Source organism: Manis pentadactyla, chromosome X (genome assembly GCF_030020395.1).
Source record: "Manis pentadactyla isolate mManPen7 chromosome X, mManPen7.hap1, whole genome shotgun sequence".
Lineage (NCBI taxonomy): Eukaryota > Metazoa > Chordata > Mammalia > Pholidota > Manidae > Manis > Manis pentadactyla.
The window spans coordinates 156,514,258-156,533,170 of NC_080038.1; positions in this window are offsets into that span (position 1 = coordinate 156,514,258).

Sequence of the window (18,913 nt, forward strand, 5' to 3'; positions counted from 1 at the left end):
CACACTGATTTCAAATGCCCAGATGCTTATTATTACAGCAACTCAGTTGTTGAGGTGAGAGACAGTGAGAAGTATGTTGCTGCACCACTAAATCTATGGCTGGGAACTGCTGAAACAAAACAAAAAGAATTCACTGTGGCCAGATAGGGCTATTTTCTGCTGACTGTCTCTGGGATCTCAAACAAAATCCATTTGTTTGATTGGTTGTTTTTCAGTTTCACTCGTGTAGGGTACTTGTCCACACACCTTCGGCTTGTAGTTTGTCTGTGTCCTTGGATCTCAAGTGAGTCTCCTGTAAGTAAGCACGTATGTGTCTTGATTTTTCATCCCTTCTTTTAACCCTGTGTCTTTTGTTTGCAGCACTCAGTGCCTGACCTTTTATTCTGATGATTCAGAACTGTGCACTTAGTGCACTTAAAGAATTTTTTTATCTCTAATCTACAATCATGTGAAGAACATTATGTTTACTATGCTCTCCCCTTCACCATATCCCCCCGAAAAACCTCTTCAGTCGCTGTCGATCAGCATAGTTGGATGCTGTAGACCCCTTCACCGTGTCCCCCTAAACAGGCCCAGTTACATTCGCTGTCCATCAGTGAGTAGTAAGATGCTATATGATGTCTACTAGTCTTCTCTGTGTTGTACAGTACTCCCCATGCACACCCGACCCCACGCATTATACATGCTAATCCTAATGCCCACATTCTTTCTCCCCACACTTATCCCTACCTTCAGACCCACCATGCCCAGTCCTTTTCCCTTTGGTAACTTTTAGTCAACTCTCGATTTCTGTGAGTCTGCTGCTGTTTTTTTCCTACAGTTTTTCTTTATTGTTATACTCCACACATGAGTGAAATCACTTGGTACTTGTCTTTCTCCGCCTGACCTATTTCTCTGAACATACTACTGTCTAGCTCAATCCACGTCATTGCAAATGGTAGTATTTGTTTTCTTCTTAAGGCTGCTTACTGCACTTTTTAAACTGGATTTCATTCTTCCTTTTTGTTTGTAGTTTAGCTATGTTATTCACCATTCAACACCTGCTTATTAACAATAGCTTTGTGTCAATCGATATGTATCTCTATCTATCTATCTAACAGTCTGTCTATCTATGTATTTATGTATCTATGTATCTATCTATCTACCTATCTTCCTATCATCTATCTATGATGTCTATCATCTATCAATCTATTTACCTATCTATCTTTCATCTGTCATCTGTGTACCTATCTATCTATGAATCAATAATCTTTTTATCTGCCCATCTATCCTTATGAACAGAACTCTTAACAACACAACCTAAGTCTCTTCACTACATTATGCTTCCAGAAATCTTGCAAGGTAACTAAGCCATAAGGAGAGCACTGTGTTCACCGATACACTTTCAGGTACAGTCAGCTGCGTGTGCTTACAAAACCAGTAAATGGAGGGGAAATTACATGAACCCGTATCTCTGTCCTCTGTACTCTTTTACTTTCTGCTCACTTGGTGACTTTATATAGATACATTCAGTGAGAAAGTGATCTCTGAAGACCACAAGTATCCTTCGTCTGGGCCTGTTGTCGTCCGAAATGTTTACTTGGTTCTTTGCACACCACCATGTTTGAGGGACATCGGCGTGATCACTGCTGATAGGTGGAGGGACAAATATAAATGAACACCTATTTCTGGACAGGAGCAGATGGGAACAAAGAGTGTGTTGTGGAGTGAAGTGTTTATTTGAGGGTCCAAACTTCCCTCTTTAGTTGGTTATTACATCTTCACATTCGTGAACATCATAAAGCCCACTGATTTCAAAGGCCCAGATGCTTATTATTAGAGCAACTCAGTTGTTGAGGTGAGAGAAAATGAGAAGTACGTTGCTGCACCACTAAAAGTATGCCTGGGACGTGCTGAAACCAAACAAAAAGAATTCACGGTGGCTAGATAGGGCTATTTTCTACTGACTGTCTCTGGGGACGGAAACAGAAGCTATTTGTTTGTTTGTTTCTCAGTTTCACTTGTGTAGGGTACCTGCTCCACACCTTCGGCTTGTAGTTTGTCTGTGTCCTTGGTTCTCAAGTGAGTCTCCTGTAAGTAAACGCATAGGTGTCTTGAGTTTTCATCCCTTCTTTTAACACTATGTCTTTTGCTTGCAGCACTCAGAGCCTGACCTTTTATTCTGAGTATTCAGAGCTGTGCCCTTATTGCACTTAAAAAATTTTTTTTGTTATCATTGATCTACAATCACGTGAAGAACATTATGTTCACTATGCTCCCCCCTTCGACAAGTCCCCCCAAAAACCTCTTACTGTCGCTGTCCATCAGCGTAGTTGGATGCTGTAGACCCCTTCAACATGTACCCCCCCCAGACACCGTTACAGTCGCTGTCCATCAGCGAGTAGTAAGATGCTATATATTCTCTACTAGTCTTCTCTGTGTTGTACAGCACTCCCCATGCCCCCTCCGACCCCACGCAATATACATGCTAATCCTAATGCCCCCATTCTTTCACCCCAAACTTATCCCTCCCTTCAGACCCACCCTGCCCGGTCGTTTCCCCTTTGGTAACTTCTAGTCAACTCTCGGATTCTGTGAGTCTGCTGCTGTTTTTTTCCTTCAGTTTTTCTTTGTTGTTATACTCCACACATGAGTGAAATCACTTGGTACTTGTCTTTCTCCGCCTGGCCTATTTCTCTGAACATACTGCCATCTATCTCCATCCACGTCATTGCAAATGGTAGTATTTGTTTTCTTCTTAAGGCTGTTTAGTGAACTTTTTAAACTGGATTTCATTCTTCCTTTTTGTTTTTACTTTAGCTATGTGCTTTCACCAGTCATCTCCTGGATATGAGCAATAGCTTTGTGTCATTTGATAAGTATCTGTATCTATCTTCCTAACGGTCTGTCTATCTCTGTATCTGTGTTTCTATCTATCTATCTATCTATCTATCTATCTATCTATCTATCTATCTATCTATCTATCTATCTTTTATCATCTATCTATGATGTCTATCATCTAACAATCTATGTACCTATCTATCTATCTTTCATCTGTCATCTGTCTACATATCTATCTATGAATCAATCATCTTTTAGTCTGCCCATCTATCCTTATGTACAGAACAGCTAACAACATAGCCTATGTCTCTTCCCTACATTATGCTTCCAGAAATCTTGCAAGGTAACTAAGCCATAAGGAGAGCACTGTGTTCACCGATACACTTTCAGGTAGAGTCAGCTGGGTGTGCTTACAAAACCAGTAAATGGAGCTAAAAGGTCTTGAACCCATATCTCTGTCCTCTGTCCACTTATACATCCTTCTCGCTTGGTGACTTTATTTAGCCACATTCAGTGAGTAAGTGATCCCTGAAGACCACAAGTATTCTTCGTCTGGGCCAGTTGTCGACAGAAAAGTATGCTTGGTTCTTTGCACACCACCATGTTTGAGGGACATCGGCGTGATCACTGCTGATAGGTGGAGGGACAAATAAAAAAGAACACCCATTTCTGAACAGTAGCTGTTGGGAACAAAGAGTGTGTTGTGGAGTGAAGTGTTTATTTGAGGGTCCAAACTTCCCTCTTTAGGTGGTTATTACTTCTTTACATACGTGAACATCCTAAAAAGCAATGATTTTAAAAGCCCAGACGCATATTCTTACAGCAATTCATTTGTTGAGGTGAGAGGAAATGAGAAGGAAGTTGCTGCACCATGAAATCTATGCCTGAGCACTGCTGAACCCAAACAAAAAGATTTCTCTGTGGCTAGATAGGGCTATTTTCTACTGACTCTCTCTGGGGACTCAAGCAGAATACATTTGTTTCTTTGTTTCTCAGTTTCACTTGTGTAGGGTACCTGTCCCCGCCCTTTCAGCTTGTAGTTTGTCTGGGTCCTTGGATCTCAAGTGAGTCTCCAGTAAGGGAGTATGTAGGTGGTCTTGAGTTTTCATCAGTTCTTCTAACCCTAAGTCATTTGATTGGAGCACTCCAAGCCTGTACTTTTATTCTGATATTTGAGAGCTGTGCTCTTACTGCATTTTGAAATATTTTTTGTTCTCAATAATATACAATCACATGCAGAATATTATGTTTTCCAGTCTACCCCCTTCACCAAGTCCCCCCCAAATCCCAATTACAGTCGCTGCCCGTCAGCATGTACTAAGATGCTGTAGAATCACTACATGTCTTCTCTGTCTTGTACAGCCCTACCCATGACCCCACACCCTACACATTATACATGCTAATCCTAATGCCCCCATTATTTTTCCCCACCCTTATTACTCCCTTCCCACAAACCCTACCCAGTCCCTTTCTATTTAGTAAGTGTTAGTCCACTCTCGGGTTCTGTGAGTTTGCTGCTGTCTTTTCCTTCATTTTTTCTTTGTTATCATACACCACACATGAATGAAATCATTTGGTACATGTATTTCACCGCCTGGCCTATTAGACTGAGCATAATACCCTCTAGTTCCATCCACGTTCTTAAAAATGATAGTTTTTGTTTTCTTCTTATGGCTGCTTACTGCACTTTTTAAGCTGAATTTCATTCTTCTTTTTTGTTTGTAGTTTCGCTATGTGCTTTCACCATTGCTCTCCTGGCTATGAGCAGTAGCTTTGTGTTAGTCGATATGTACCTATATCTATCTATCTGTCTATCTATTTAGAAATCAATCAATCATCTTTTTGTGTGCCCATCTCTCCTTGTGTACAGAAGAATTAACCATATACCCTATATCACTTTCCTACACTATGCTTCCAAAAATCCTGCAAAGTATGTAGGCTGTAGAGAGAGCACTGGGTTCACTGAGGCACTTGCAGGTCGAGTCGGCCGCGTGTACCTATAAACCAGGAAATGGTTGTGCCGGGACTTGAACCCGTGTCTCTATCCTCTGTCCTCTTTCATCTCCTTGTAACTGGGTGTCTGTATTTAGCCAAATTCATTGACTAAGTGCTCCCTGAAGACCACAAGTATTATACCTCTGGTCCTGTTGTCAACAGAAAATTATACTTGTTGTTTTGCTCACCACCATGTTTGAAGGACATCAGCATGATCACCGCCGAGAGGACGGAGGGACAAATGAAAAGGAACATCCAATTTCTAGACAGGAGCAGTTGGGAGCTAAGAGTGCATTGTGGAGTGACGTGTTTATTTGAGTGTCCCAACTTCCCTCTTTAGGTGGTTATTAGATCTTCACATTCGTGAACATCATAAAACCCACTGATTTCAAAGGCCCAGATGCTTATTATTACAGCAACTCAGTTGTTGAGGTGAGAGACAATGAGAAGTATGTTGCTGCACCACTAAATCTATTTCTGGGAACTGCTGAAACAAAACAAACAGAATTCACGGTGGCCAGATAGGGCTATTTTCTGCTTACTGTCTCTGGGGATTCACACAGAATCCATTTGTTTGATTGTTTCTCAGTTTCACTTCTATAGGGTACCTGTCCCCGCCCCTTCAGCTTGTAGTTTTTCTGTGTCCTTGGATCTCAAGTGAATCTCCATTAAGGGAGCATGTAGGTGATTTTGAGTTTTCATCAGTCCTTCTAACCCTGTGTCTTTTGATTGGAGCACTCAAAGCCTGTACTTTTATTCTGATATTTGAGAGCTGTGCTCTTACTGCACTTTGAAATTTTTTTTTCTCATTAATATACAATCACATGCAGAACATTATGTTTTCTAGTCTACTCCCTTCACCAAGTCCCTCCCAAATCCCAGTTACAGTCGCTGTCCGTCAGCATGTACTAAGATGCTGTAGAATCACCACATGTCTTCTATGTGTTGTGCAGCCCTACCCATGAAACCCCACCCTACACATTATACACGCTAATCCTAATGCCCGCATTCTTTTTCCCCACCCTTATTACTCCCTTCCCACAAACCCTACCCAGTCCCTTTCTCCTTATTAACTGTTAGTCCTGTCTCGGGTTCTCTGAGTCTGCTGCTGTCTTTTCCTTCAGTTTTTCCTTGTTACCATACTCCAACCATGAGTGAAATCATTTGGTACATGAATTTCTCCGCCTGGCCAATTTAACTGAGCATAATACCCTCTAGCTCCATCCCCGTTATTGCAAATGATAGGATTTGTTTTCTTTTTATGGCTGCTTAATGCACTTTTTTTTAAATAATTATTTTTTATTGAAGGGTAGTTGACACACAGTATTACATTACATTAGTTTCAAGTGTACAACACAGTGGTAAAACATTTATATACATAATTCTATGTTCCAGCTATCACCCTACCGAGCTGTTACAATATCTTGACTATATTCCTTTAGCTATATATTACATCTCGTTTACTTATTTATTTTACCTTTGGAAGTCTGTCCTTTTTTTTTTTTTCTTTGTGAGGGCATCTCTCATATTTATTGATCAAATGGTTCTTAACGAATATAAAATTCTGTATAGGGGAGTCGATGCTCAATACACAATCATTAATTCACCCCAAGCCTAATTTTCGTCAGTCTCCAATCTTCTGAGGCATAACAAACAAGTTCTTACATGGAGAACAAATTCTTACATAATGAATAAGTTACATGGTGAACAGTACAAGGGCAGTCATCACAGAAACTTTCGGTTTTGCTCTTGCATTATGAACTATAAACAGTGAGTTCAGATATGAATACTCATTTGGTTTTTATACTTGATTTATATGTGGATACCACTTTTCTATCTTTATATTATTATTTTCAATAAAATGCTGAAGTGGTAGGTAGATACAAGATAAAGGTAGAAAACATAGTTTAGTGTTGTAAGAGAGCAAATGTAGATGATCAGGTGTGTGCCTGTAGACTATGTGTTAATCCAAGCTGGACCAGGGCAATAAAACATCCACGTATGCAGAAGATTTCTCTCAGAACAGGGGGGGTGAGGTTCTAAGCCTCACCTCTGTTGATCCCCAATTTCTCACCTGATGGCCCCCCTGCGACTGTGCCTGTCTTAGGTTGTTCCTCCCTTGAGGAATCTTACCCGTCTCTGGCTAACCAGTCATCTTCCGGGGCCATACAGGGAAATGTGAAGTTGGTAAGTGAGAGGGAAGCCTTATTGTTTGAAAAGGTTAGCTTTTTATTTCTTTGCATATTTATGCCCTGTGGCTTCTATGCCCAGCATTTGTCTTGAGGTATCTTTACCACTTGGAAGAATTATGATACTCGGTAAATTTGATATGAGGCACGAATTCTATTTAAGGTTTGTAATTAGGAAGGAAGAAGAAAAGCTATAGAAGTAGCAGGCAGAAGAAAACATGGGAAGATTGATTATTTCTTTGACATATCTTCTTGTAGAGTACTTCAGCATGTATAGGTTTTAAGCTACTACTTAAATTGCGCACACACATTAACATAATAGGAGTATAGTTACATAACCAAAGCATATCTGTAATTACCAGCCATCTCCAGTTAAACCAAGAAAACCAGTTAGGCACCTTAGGCATTTGTGAAAACTTATCTATGATATGGTGTATATTGTCCAACTGAACTTGAACCGTCTGAGAGAAATCAGACAAATTAAAACAACCCATTCCTGGGGAATATTCACCTCCCTTATGTTCTTTTAACAGTAAATAGTCTGTAGTTGTAAGATTTTGGAGCGCTACAATTTGCACTTCTCCTAATTCTTGGTTGAGTTCCAACAGTATAGATCCAGTCAAATTTGTTGTTTTACTGTATGCACAGGCAGGCTTAGATATCTCCTTCTTCATTCCCATGGCAAGTCCAGGAACTGTTGGGATGAGTGCATCTACAGCTGTAGCAGTGCGTGGATCTTTGTTGGGGTTTTTTGATGATCATCTTCTGGCATGAGTCTTCCAGAGAGTGCAGATGTTGGAAGTTCTTTTTCATATCGTATCTTAGTTCATTTTCGGGGTAGCCCAATTAGGCTTTGATCCTCTGTATAAACACAAACAGACCCTTTGCCTACACTTTTATATGCTTTTTATACCCTTGTGTAGAACTCGTTGGAGGTTACAACACAGGAACTGCCCTTTTTTTTTTTTTGCTTTGTTTTTGGTATCACTAATATACACTTACATGAGGAATGTTATGTTCACTACTCTCTCCCCTATACCAGGTCTCCCCTATAAACCCCTTTACAGTCACTGTCTATCAGCATAGCAAAATGTTGTAGAATCACTACTTGCCTTCTCTGTGTTGTACAGCCCTCCCTTTTCTCCTACCCCCCATGCATGTTAATCTTAATAGCCCCCTACTTCTCCCCCCCTCTTATCCCTCCCTACCCAAGCATCCTCCCCAGTCCCTTTCCCTTTGGTACCTGTTAGTCCATTCTTGAGTTCTGTGATTCTGCTGCTGTTTTGTTCCTTCAGTTTTTCCTTTGTTCTTATATTCCACAGATAAGTGAAATCATTTGGTATTTCTCTTTCTCCGCTTGGCTTGTTTCACTGAGCATAATACCCTCCATCTCCATCCATGTTGCTGCAAATGATTGGGTTTGCCCTTTTCTTATGGCTGAGTAGTATTCCACTGTGTATATGTACCACATCTTCTTTATCCATTCATCTATTGATGGACATTTAGGTTGCATCCAATTCTTGGCTATTGTAAATAGTCCTGCAATAAACATAGGGGTGCATCTGTCTTTCTCAAACTTGATTGCTGCTTACTTAGGGTAAATTCCTAGGAGTGGAATTCCTGGGTCAAATGGTAAGTCTGTTTTGAGCATTTTGATGTACCTCCATACTGCTTTCCACAATGGTTGAACTTACTTACATTCCCACCAGCAGTGTAGGAGGGTTCCCCTTTCTCCACAGCCTCGCCAACATTTGTTGTTGTTTGTCTTTTGGATGGCAGCCACCATTACTGGTGTGAGGTGATAGCTCATTGTAGTTTTAATTTGCATTTCTCTGTTAATAAACGATGTAGAACCTTTTTTCATGCATCTGTTGGCCATCTGTATTTCTTTTTTGTAGAACTGTCTGTTCAGTTCCTCTGCCCATTTTTTAATTGGGTTATTTGTTTTTTGTTTGTTTAGGCGTGTGAGCTCCTTATATATTCTGGACGTCAAGCCTTTATCGGATGCGTCATTTTCAAATATATTCTCCCACACTGTAGGGATCCTTCTTGTTCTATTGATGGTGTCTTTTGCTGTACAGAAGCTTTTCAGCTTAATATAGTCCCACTTACTCATTTTTGCTGTTGTTTTCCTTGCCCGGGGAGATATGTTCAAGAAGAGATCACTCATGTTTATGTCTAAGAGGTTTTTGCCTATGTTTTCTTGCAAGAGTTTAATGGTTTCATGGCTTACATTCAGGTCTTTGATCCATTTTGAGTTTACTTTTGTATATGGGGTTAGACAATGTTCCAATTTCATTCTCCTACATGTAGCTGTCCAGTTTCGCCAGCACCACCTGTTGAAGAGACTGTCATTTCGCCATTGTATGTCCATGGCTCCTTTATCAAATATTAATTGACCATATATGTCTGGGTTAATGTCTGGATTCTCTAGTCTGTTCCATTGGTATGTGGCTCTGCTCTTGTGCCAGTGCCAAATTGTCTTGTTTACTATGGCTTTATAGTAGAGCTTGAAGTTGGGGAGTGAGATCCCCCCTACTTTATTCTTCTTTCTCAGGATTGCTTTGGCTATACGGGGTCTTTGGTGTTTCCATATGAATTTTTGAATTATTTGTTCCAGTTCATTGAAGAATGTTGCTGTTAGTTTCGTAGGGATTGCATCAAATCTGTATATTGCTATGGGCAGGATGGCCATTTTGACGATATTAATTCTTCCTAGCCACGTGCATGGGATGAGTTTCCATCTGTTAGTGTCCACTTTAATTTCTCTTAAGAGTGACTTGTAGTTTTCAGAGTATAAGTCTTTCACTTCTTTGCTTAGGTTTATTCCTAGGTATTTTATTTTTTTTGATGCAATTGTGAATGGAGTTGTTTTCCTGATTTCTCTTTCTGTTGGTTCATTGTTAGTATATAGGAAAGCCACAGATGTCTGTGTGTTGATTTTGTATCCTGCAACTTTGCTGTATTCCGATATCAGTTCTAGTAGTTTTGGGGTGGAGTCTTTAGGGTTTTTTATGTACAGTATCATGTCATCTGCAAATAGTGACAGTTTAACTTCTTCTTTACCAATCTGGATTCCTTGTATTTCTTTATTTTGTCTGTTTGCCGTGGCTAAGACCTCCAGTACTATGTTAAATAACAGTGGAGAGAGTGGGCATCCCTGTCTAGTTCCCGATCTCAGAGGAAATGCTTTCAGCTTCTCGCTGTTCAATATAATGTTTTCTATGGGTTTATCATAGATGGCCTTTATTATGTTGAGGTACTTGCCCTCTATTCCCATTTTGCTGAGAGTTTTTAACATGAATGGATGTTGAACTTTGTCAAATGCTTTTTCAGCATCTATGGAGATGATCATGTGGTTTTTGTCTTTCATTTTGTTGATGTGGTGGATGATGTTGATGGACTTTCGAATGTTGTACCATCCTTGCATCCCTGGGATGAATCCCTCTTGGTCATGGTGTATGATGCTTTTGATGTATTTTTGAATTCGGTTTGCTAATATTTTGTTGAGTATTTTTGCATCTACGTTCATCAGGGATATTGGTCTGTAGTTCTCTTTTTCGGTGGGGTCTTTGCCTGGTTTTGGTATTAGGGTGATGTTAGCTTCATAGAATGAGTTTGAGAGTATCCCCTCCTCTTCTATTTTTTGGAAAACTTTAAGGAGAATGCTTATTATGTCTTCCCTGTATGTCTGATAAAATTCCGAGATAAATGCATCTGTCCCGGGGGTTTTGTTCTTTGGTAGTGTTTTGATTACCGCTTCAATTTCATTGCTGGTAATTGGTCTATTTAGATTTTCTGTTTCTTCCTGGGTCAATCTTGGAAGGTTATATTTTTCTAGGAAGTTGTCCATTTCTCCTAGGTTTCCCAGCTTGTTAGCATATAGGTTTTCATAGTATTCTCCAATAATTCTTTGCATTTCCGTGGGGTCCGTCGTGATTTTTCCTTTCTCGTTTCTGATACTGTTGATTTGTGTTGACTCTCTTTTCTTCTTAATAAGTCTGGCTAGAGGCTTATCTATTTTGTTTATTTTCTCGAAGAAACAGCTCTTGGTTTCATTGATTTTTGCTATTGTTTTATTCTTCTCAATTTTATTTATTTCTTCTCTGATCTTTATTATGTCCCTCCTTCTGCTGACCTTAGGCCTCATCTGTTCTTCTTTTTCCAACTTCGATAATTGTGACATTAGACCATTCATTTGGGATTGCTCTTCCTTTTTTAAATATTCTTGGATTGCTATATACTTTCCTCTTAAGACTGCTTTTGCTGTGTCCCACAGAAGTTGGGGCTTAGGGTTGTTGTTGTCATTTGTTCCCATATATTGCTTTATCTCCATTTTGATTTGATCATTGATCCATTGATTATTTAGGAGCGTGTTGTTAAGCCTCCATGTGTTTGTGAGCCTCTTTGCTTTCTTTGTACAGTTTATTTCTAGTTTTATGCCTTTGTGGTCTGAAAATTTGGTTGACAGGATTTCAATCTTTTTCAATTTTCTGAGGCTCTTTTTGTGGCCTAGTATGTGGTCTATTTTGGAGAATGTTCTATGGGCACTTGAGAAGAATGTATATCCCGCTGCTTTTGGATGTAGAGTTCTATAGATGTCTATTAGGTCCATCTGCTCTAATGTGTTGTTCAGTGCTTCCATGTCCTTACTAATTTTCTGCCCAGTGGATCTATCCTTTGGGGTGAGTGGTGTGTTGAAGTCTCCTAGAATGAATGCATTGCAGTCTATATCCCCCTTTAGATCTGTTAGTATTTGTTTCACATATGCTGGTGCTCCTGTGTTGGGTGCATATATATTTAGAATGGTTATATCCTCTTGTTTGACTGAGCCCTTTATCATTATGTAGTGTCCTTCTTTATCTCTTGTTACTTTCTTTGTTTTGAAGTCTATTTTGTCTGATATTAGTACTGCAACCCCTGCTTTCTTCTCACTGTGGTTTGATTGAAATATGTTTTTCCATCCCTTGACTTTTAGTCTGTACATGTCTTTGGGTTTGAGGTGAGTTTCTTGTAAGCAGCATATAGATGGGTCTTGCTTTTTTATCCATTCTGTTACTTGTCACGCGCCCCGTCCTCGCCGGCAAGAACAGCACGCAACAACAGCAGGATTCTTCTGAAGAAAGCTTTAATCTTCAGCTCTTTGTGAAACAAATGTGTCGGGCAGGACCCAGACGGGAAGAAAGGGTCTGCTTATATAGGCCTCATGCTCTACGCTGATTGGTGCTGTTGCATAAGCCTTAATTAGCATGACACTTTGGCCTGATTGGTTCATATGCTCAGACTCAATTTGCATGGGTTTTTGTTGCACAAGTTGTTTTTCTCCCTTATGCAGGGACTTCCTCTTAAAGAGGGTGCCATTTTCAGAGTGCGGCAGGCACGGCTACCAACATCTCCCCCTTTTTTGTTTTATAGAAACTCAGAACGGAACATGTCAGCTGAGGCGGAGATAGAGGCCTGATCTCCAGAAACATTTGATGTCCTATTTTCGGAGAGGGGTTTGTAGACATCTACCCCTATGCAATCAGGCATGTCTCTCAGAGGGGTCCAAAACCTCTTGCAGTGCACAGCCTCGCATCCTCTAGCAGACGTTGGGAGCGTCTGGTACAAAGGGTCCTGGATCTTTTCTTTGACCCTCTTGCACCGTGAGTTTCTTAGGGAAAGCTGCAGGTAAGCGATAAGGTACCCGGGCCTGGTGCAATGCCACAAGGGCTCAGGGTGCAAGGGCTACCTCAAGCTAAAGCTGAGCTTCTTTATTGAGCATGTTGAGCCATACTTGGGGAGAGGCGCCAATATCTACCGCCATCAAGGCTTGAGCAAGGATCACTTTATCTTGCCTGTGTTGGGCACGGAGCCTGCATAACAACCAGAGTAGGAGCATGAGACCCCCAAGCATGAATACACCCATCCCAGCCATGCCCGCCCACTCTTTAACGTGGGAGAGAGCTCTGTGGAACCAGGAAGAGAGTCCTTCTGCTACGGAGATATCTAGCCGGGTGGAGTTGATGTGGGTTATTTCTCACCGTAGCTCTTCCAATGCTCCATCAAAGTCTTGGGACCAGTTTCCTGAAAGATACTGGGACAGGCTTCGTGACAGATTAGCTGCTCGCGTAAAGTTTTCATATTGTATGCTAGTAATGCAGAGAGCGCGAAACTTTCGCTCACATCCCAATTGGGCTAACTGCCAGAGCACATCTAGTTGCTCTTCCACTAGATCTACTCGCTGATTGAGGACCATTATTCCTCCTTTCATCTTTCCATCAAGTGAGGATTGGCGGTCCAGAGCAGTGGCTACTGAATCCGCAAGATTATTCAATTCTGCAGCCGCTTTAACAGAGGTGTCCAAGGCTATGGCAGCTGCAGTGGCAGCCACTGCAGCCAGAGATATTAAAGCCACTATGGCGGCAGTGACACCAAAGTCACGTTTCTCACGAAACAAGGTCATGGAATCAGGTGAATCCACTGGGACAGGGACCCAGCGAGGAATGCGGGCCACTAAAGCATTGGAATGGACAGTTACATTCCAGCACTGAGACAAGAAACAGGTGTCATTGGAGCAAGAGTCAAAACTGTTATTGGATAAGATAAATAGAAATGGGGGATACATGCATACTGGAGTAGGTGGATATTGGCCAGGGGCTGGTGCAACTCTTTGACATGAAATATTATAAGTAGTCTTATTCACCTGGTATACAGTTTTGCCATCTAAGGTTGGGCTTGTAGATTCATAGGTACAGGAACTATTAGACATCCCAATCCCTCCCCCTTGTAGGACAATAAAGGGAGAAAGGTCTGAACATGAACCATTAACTCCACACAGCAGCCATTTATGGAAGGGGTTCCTGCCTACATCTTGTTGGAACTCCCCTCCTTCTGCCACCCTTCTATAAACACTGCCGGAAATTTCCTCCATATCTGGGGACAAGGAAAATTTGTGTCCCTCATCTGCCCAGGTTGTTGCATGTGACTGGCAATCAGTCCAGGGCCATTGCTCTCCCTCATAATCTCCCACACAATGGGGAGCATATTTGGGTTGACGGGGACGGTAAGGAAAGAATATGTTGCTATAATTAATCTGCTTAATAGGAGGTTTCACAAATGTACCATTGATCCGAAGGACCATTTGGCTTACTGCTGCATTAGTGTAGGTCTTATTCTCACGAAAGGACTGACTAAATTCACCCGATTTTCTATCACGGCTAAACCACCCGTACATATACTGTTTAAGGGACAGGCAATTTGAGTGGTTACGAGTGGTGAAGCACAAAGATCCATCGGTTTCAAAGGTTCGGTTTTCTCCTAAAGAAGCTGCTAGAGAATCTAATGGTAAGTAAGGCAGGTACATGCTAGAGTTAGTAGTAAAAAAGCGTGGAAAAACTGCTGCATTATAGCGAACAGGCATGGGCTTAGGGAAGACTGACAATATTCCCCATCTCAGTACTCCCTGAGTCAGGATTCCCATCAACAAGAGCAGGATCCACAGGCACAGAGACGCCATCTCCTTTGTTCAGGACTTTCCTGGTCAGGCGTTCCGGGATCCAGAAGTGGTTTTCTTCACCCTGGGGAAAAACACATACAGCCCCCCTGGATCTAATTATAATTGGATCCGGGCCTTTCCATTGGTTAGATAGTACATCCTTCCATTTTACCAGTTCTTGTGGGTCTTTTGGCCACTGATTATGGCGGTCCGCCGCTGTATGGCCTTGAGCGTCCAGGTTCAAAAAATTGAGAGTGAAAAGTGCTAGGGCTATAGCTGTTTTGGGTGTAGGGGGTATGTCCTCAATTCCCCCTTTTTGTTTAATTAGATAGGATTTGAGAGTGCGGTTCACGCGCTCCACAATCCCTTGACCCTGTGGGTTGTAAGGAAGACCAGTGATATGTTTAATTCCCATGTGATGACAAAATTGAGCAAATTTGGCAGAAGTATAGGCGGGACCATTGTCTGTTTTGAGGATTTGGGGTAACCCCCATGCGCTCCAAGCCTCAAGACAGTGGTGAATGACATGGGAAACTTTCTCTCCAGACAATGGGGAGGCAAATATGACTCCTGAACAAGTATCTACAGATACATGCACATATTTCAGCTTCCCAAAGGAAGAAATATGTGTTACATCCATTTGCCAAACTTGTAAAGGCTTAATACCTCTAGGATTGATCCCAACATGAGGTGTGGGAAGAAAACTGCAGCAGTGTTGGCAGCTAAGAACAATGTTCCTAGCTTCGGCTCTGGTTATGCTAAACCGCTTGCGCAGTGTTTCAGCAGTGACATGAAATTGTGAGTGGAATTTTGAAGCTGTGGCGACAGGGTCTAGCAGAGGGAAAGCTATACTCCTAGTCGCGAGGTCTGCTAGCTGGTTTCCGGGGGCCATAGGCCCGGGAAGTCCCGAATGTGCTCTGATGTGGGTTATATATAAGGGTGATTGTCTATTAAGTAATTCTGATTGCAGCTGCTTGAACAGAGTGGCTACTGTGCTGGATGCTTTGATTAGCCTGGCCACTTCCAGAGATTTGACTGCATTAACTACATAACAAGAATCTGACACAACATTCAAGGGTCCAGGGAAGGTTTGTATAACCTCTAAAACTATGTGGCATTCTACTATTTGTGGAGTATTGGGCGTATAATTTTTTGTTACAATTTTGCCGTTATGGACATAGGCACCCGTACCAGTCTTGGATCCGTCTGTGTAGACTGTTTTTCCATGTGGCAACGGGGTTAAGCTAGTGACCCGAGGGAACACTAGGGGATGAGTTTTAGCAAAATTGAGGAGGGGATACTTTGGGAAATGATTATCAAAGGTTCCTGAAAAGCTATAAGCAAGTATGGCCCAATCATCATTCATAGCGCATAATGTTTGTATTTGCTCCATATTGTAAGGGGTTATGATTGTTGCTGGAGCTTTCCCAAAATGTGTTAATGAGGTTTTTACTCCCCTCAGAGCGAGATTGGCTATGGCAGCTGGGTAGTATTCTATCGTTCTAGCCTGAGAGGCTTGGGGATGGATCCAGATCAGTGGCCCTCGTTGCCACAAGACTGCAGTTGGCAGTCCCGGAGTAGGGAGGATGCATAACTCAAAGGGTTCATTTAATTGTATCCTATTCAATTGTGCTGTCATTAAGGCCTGTTCTACCTTATGGATAGCCTGCACTGCCTCAGGTGTAAGGGAGCGCGGAGATGTTAGTTGTGAGTCCCCTTCTAGGATTTTAAACAGTGGTTTCAAGTCAGTGGTAGGTATCTTTAAAAATGGCCGCAACCAATTAATGTCTCCTAGGTGTTTCTGGAAATCATTCAAAGTTCGCAGTTGATCATGTCTTATCTCAAGCTTTTGGGGGTAAATAACATCTTTGGAAATAGTGGTTCCTAGGAATTTGCTAATACTAGATTTCTGGACTTTCTCACTGGCAATATGCAGTCCCCATGATTCTAGGAATTTAGTGAGCTTTACATAGGCCTCTTCTACCTCTGCTGATTGTGGGGAGCAGAGAAGGATATCATCCATATAGTGAATAATTTTTAGTTTGGGGTAGTTTTCGCGGACTGGTGCTAGCGCTTGCTGAACATACAGTTGACATATGGTGGGGCTATTTGCCATCCCTTGAGGGAGGACTTTCCACTGAAATCTGGCGTCTGGTTGCTTATGATTAATAGCTGGCAGGGTGAAAGCAAACCTTTCTCTATCTTTGGTGTTTAGGTGTATGAAGAAGAAACAATCTTTGATGTCTATTATGATTACTTTCCATTCTTTGGGTAGAGCAGAGAGAAGTGGCAGTCCTCGCTGGACAGGTCCAAATAGCCTCATTTGAGCATTTACTGCTCTCAAGTCATGAAGCAATCTCCATGATCCTGACCTTTTTCTGATTATAAATATGGGCTTATTCCATGGAGATACAGAGGGTTCTAAATGTCCTAATTGGAGCTGTTCTTGTACTAAATGGTGAGCTGCTTCTAATTTCTAAGGGGATAGGGGCCACTGAGGAACCCATATGGCCTCCTCTGTAAGCCAAGGTATGGGCATGGCGTCTTCAATGGCCCCTAGGAAAAACCCAGGCCATGACGGTCATTTTTTACTTTGGGAAGGATAGGCTCTGTACGTCCCTGTTGGTGCTTCCCTAGACCTTTACCAGGGATATATCCCATATCCATCATTATGCTTTGGGCACGGGAGGAGTATTCATTAATGAGTTTCAGTCCCAATACTTGCATCACATCTCTTCCCCATAAATTGACCGGTAGGGGGAGCACATAAGGGGTAACGGTACCTTCTTGCCCCTCAGGCGCCCGCCATTTTAATGGTCTGGCGCTAATGGTGGGGCTAGCTTCATACCCTAGGCCTTGTAGAGAGTGAGAGGACTGGATTACTGGCCACTTCGAAGGCCACCAGGTGGCGGAGATGATACTTTTATCCGCTCCAGTGTCTAAAATCCCTTCAAAACTTTTTCCTTCTATCTTGAGGGTTAATTTTGGTCTGTCTGCTAAATCTAATACTATGAAAGCTGAGTTGTAGTTAGAGGAGCCGAAACTCCCTTCTCCTCTCTCAGTGGTGGCGGCTGGGTAATTGGCATGGAGACTGGGCAATACTAAGAGTTGGGCTATGCGGTCTCCCGGGGATATAGGGTAGATTCCTCTGGGGGCTGAGCACATAATTTTTACTTGTCCTTCATAGTCCTGATCAATAACTCCGGGGTGGACTACAAGGCCTTTTAAGGCAGCAGAAGAGCGCCCCAAGAGCAACCCAACTGTATCTGGTGGTAAGGGGCCTTTAAAGTCTGAGGGAATGAGTTGAACTCCCATCTGCGGGGTCAGCACTATTCTGGTGGTGGCACGGATGTCCAATCCTGCTGAACCTGGAGTGGCTCTCCTCAGGGGACTTGGTTGCTCCCAAATGATACTTGTGTGCTGGTTGCCCCATATATTTGCGGGCCCTGGTGGCGGGGGCCCCTCTGGGAGTTTTTTGGCGACTCTAAGGGTTTCCCTTCTATGTCTTTAACAGATCGGCATTCCTTAGCCCAATGCCTGCCTTTCTTACATCTCGGGCATACTCCAGGGGTTTTTTGGGCCGTCTGCTCGAAGGCTGGGCCTCTACAGTCTCTCTTCATGTGACCCAGTTGCCCACATTGAAAACACATAACATTCCTATTAAGGTTCTTAGCTTGTCTATGACTCTGCAATATAGCGGCGGCTAGGCCTGCATTGGTGAGGGGCCCTCCTACTTCCCTGCAAGCTTTCAACCAAGCAGTCAATCCTTTCTGCTTCCAGGGGGTAATTGCCTGTCTGCATTCTCTGGTGCATTGTTCAAACACTAGTTGTTGGATAAGGGGCATGGCCTGCTCTTGATCTCCAAACACTCGGCCTGCAGCTTCTATCATGCGAGCAACAAAGTCTGAAAATGGCTCGCTTGGCCCTTGAATAATCTTTGTCAAATTGCCTGAAACCTCCCCTTTGTTAGTGAGAGCCTTCCACGCTTTGGCTGCACACGCATTTATCTGCGCATACACTTGTACGGGGAAGGCGGTCTGGTTAGCAACCCACTGTCCCTGACCTGTTAACATGTCAAAATTCCACACGGGCTGCCCCTCAGCAGCATTGGTGCGTGCTTGTGTCAGGCTAAGGTCATGCCACAATGCCTTCCATTCTATATACTGCCCCATGCTAGAAAGACAGGCTTTTGCTACATACTGCCAGTCTGAGGGCATCATAGCTGTTTCTGTCAGCCTCTCAATTTGTGCTAGGGTGTAATTAGCACTGACTCCATAGGTCCGAACGGCCTCTGCTAGGTCTTTGACCTCTTTATGGGTTAGGAGCTGATGGGCACGTGCTCCATTGTCTTCGATTACGGGGAACATCTGTCTAATTGCCCTTAAATCCTCCGGAGCACAGAAGGAATGTGCGCCGTTCGCATAGGGCGACG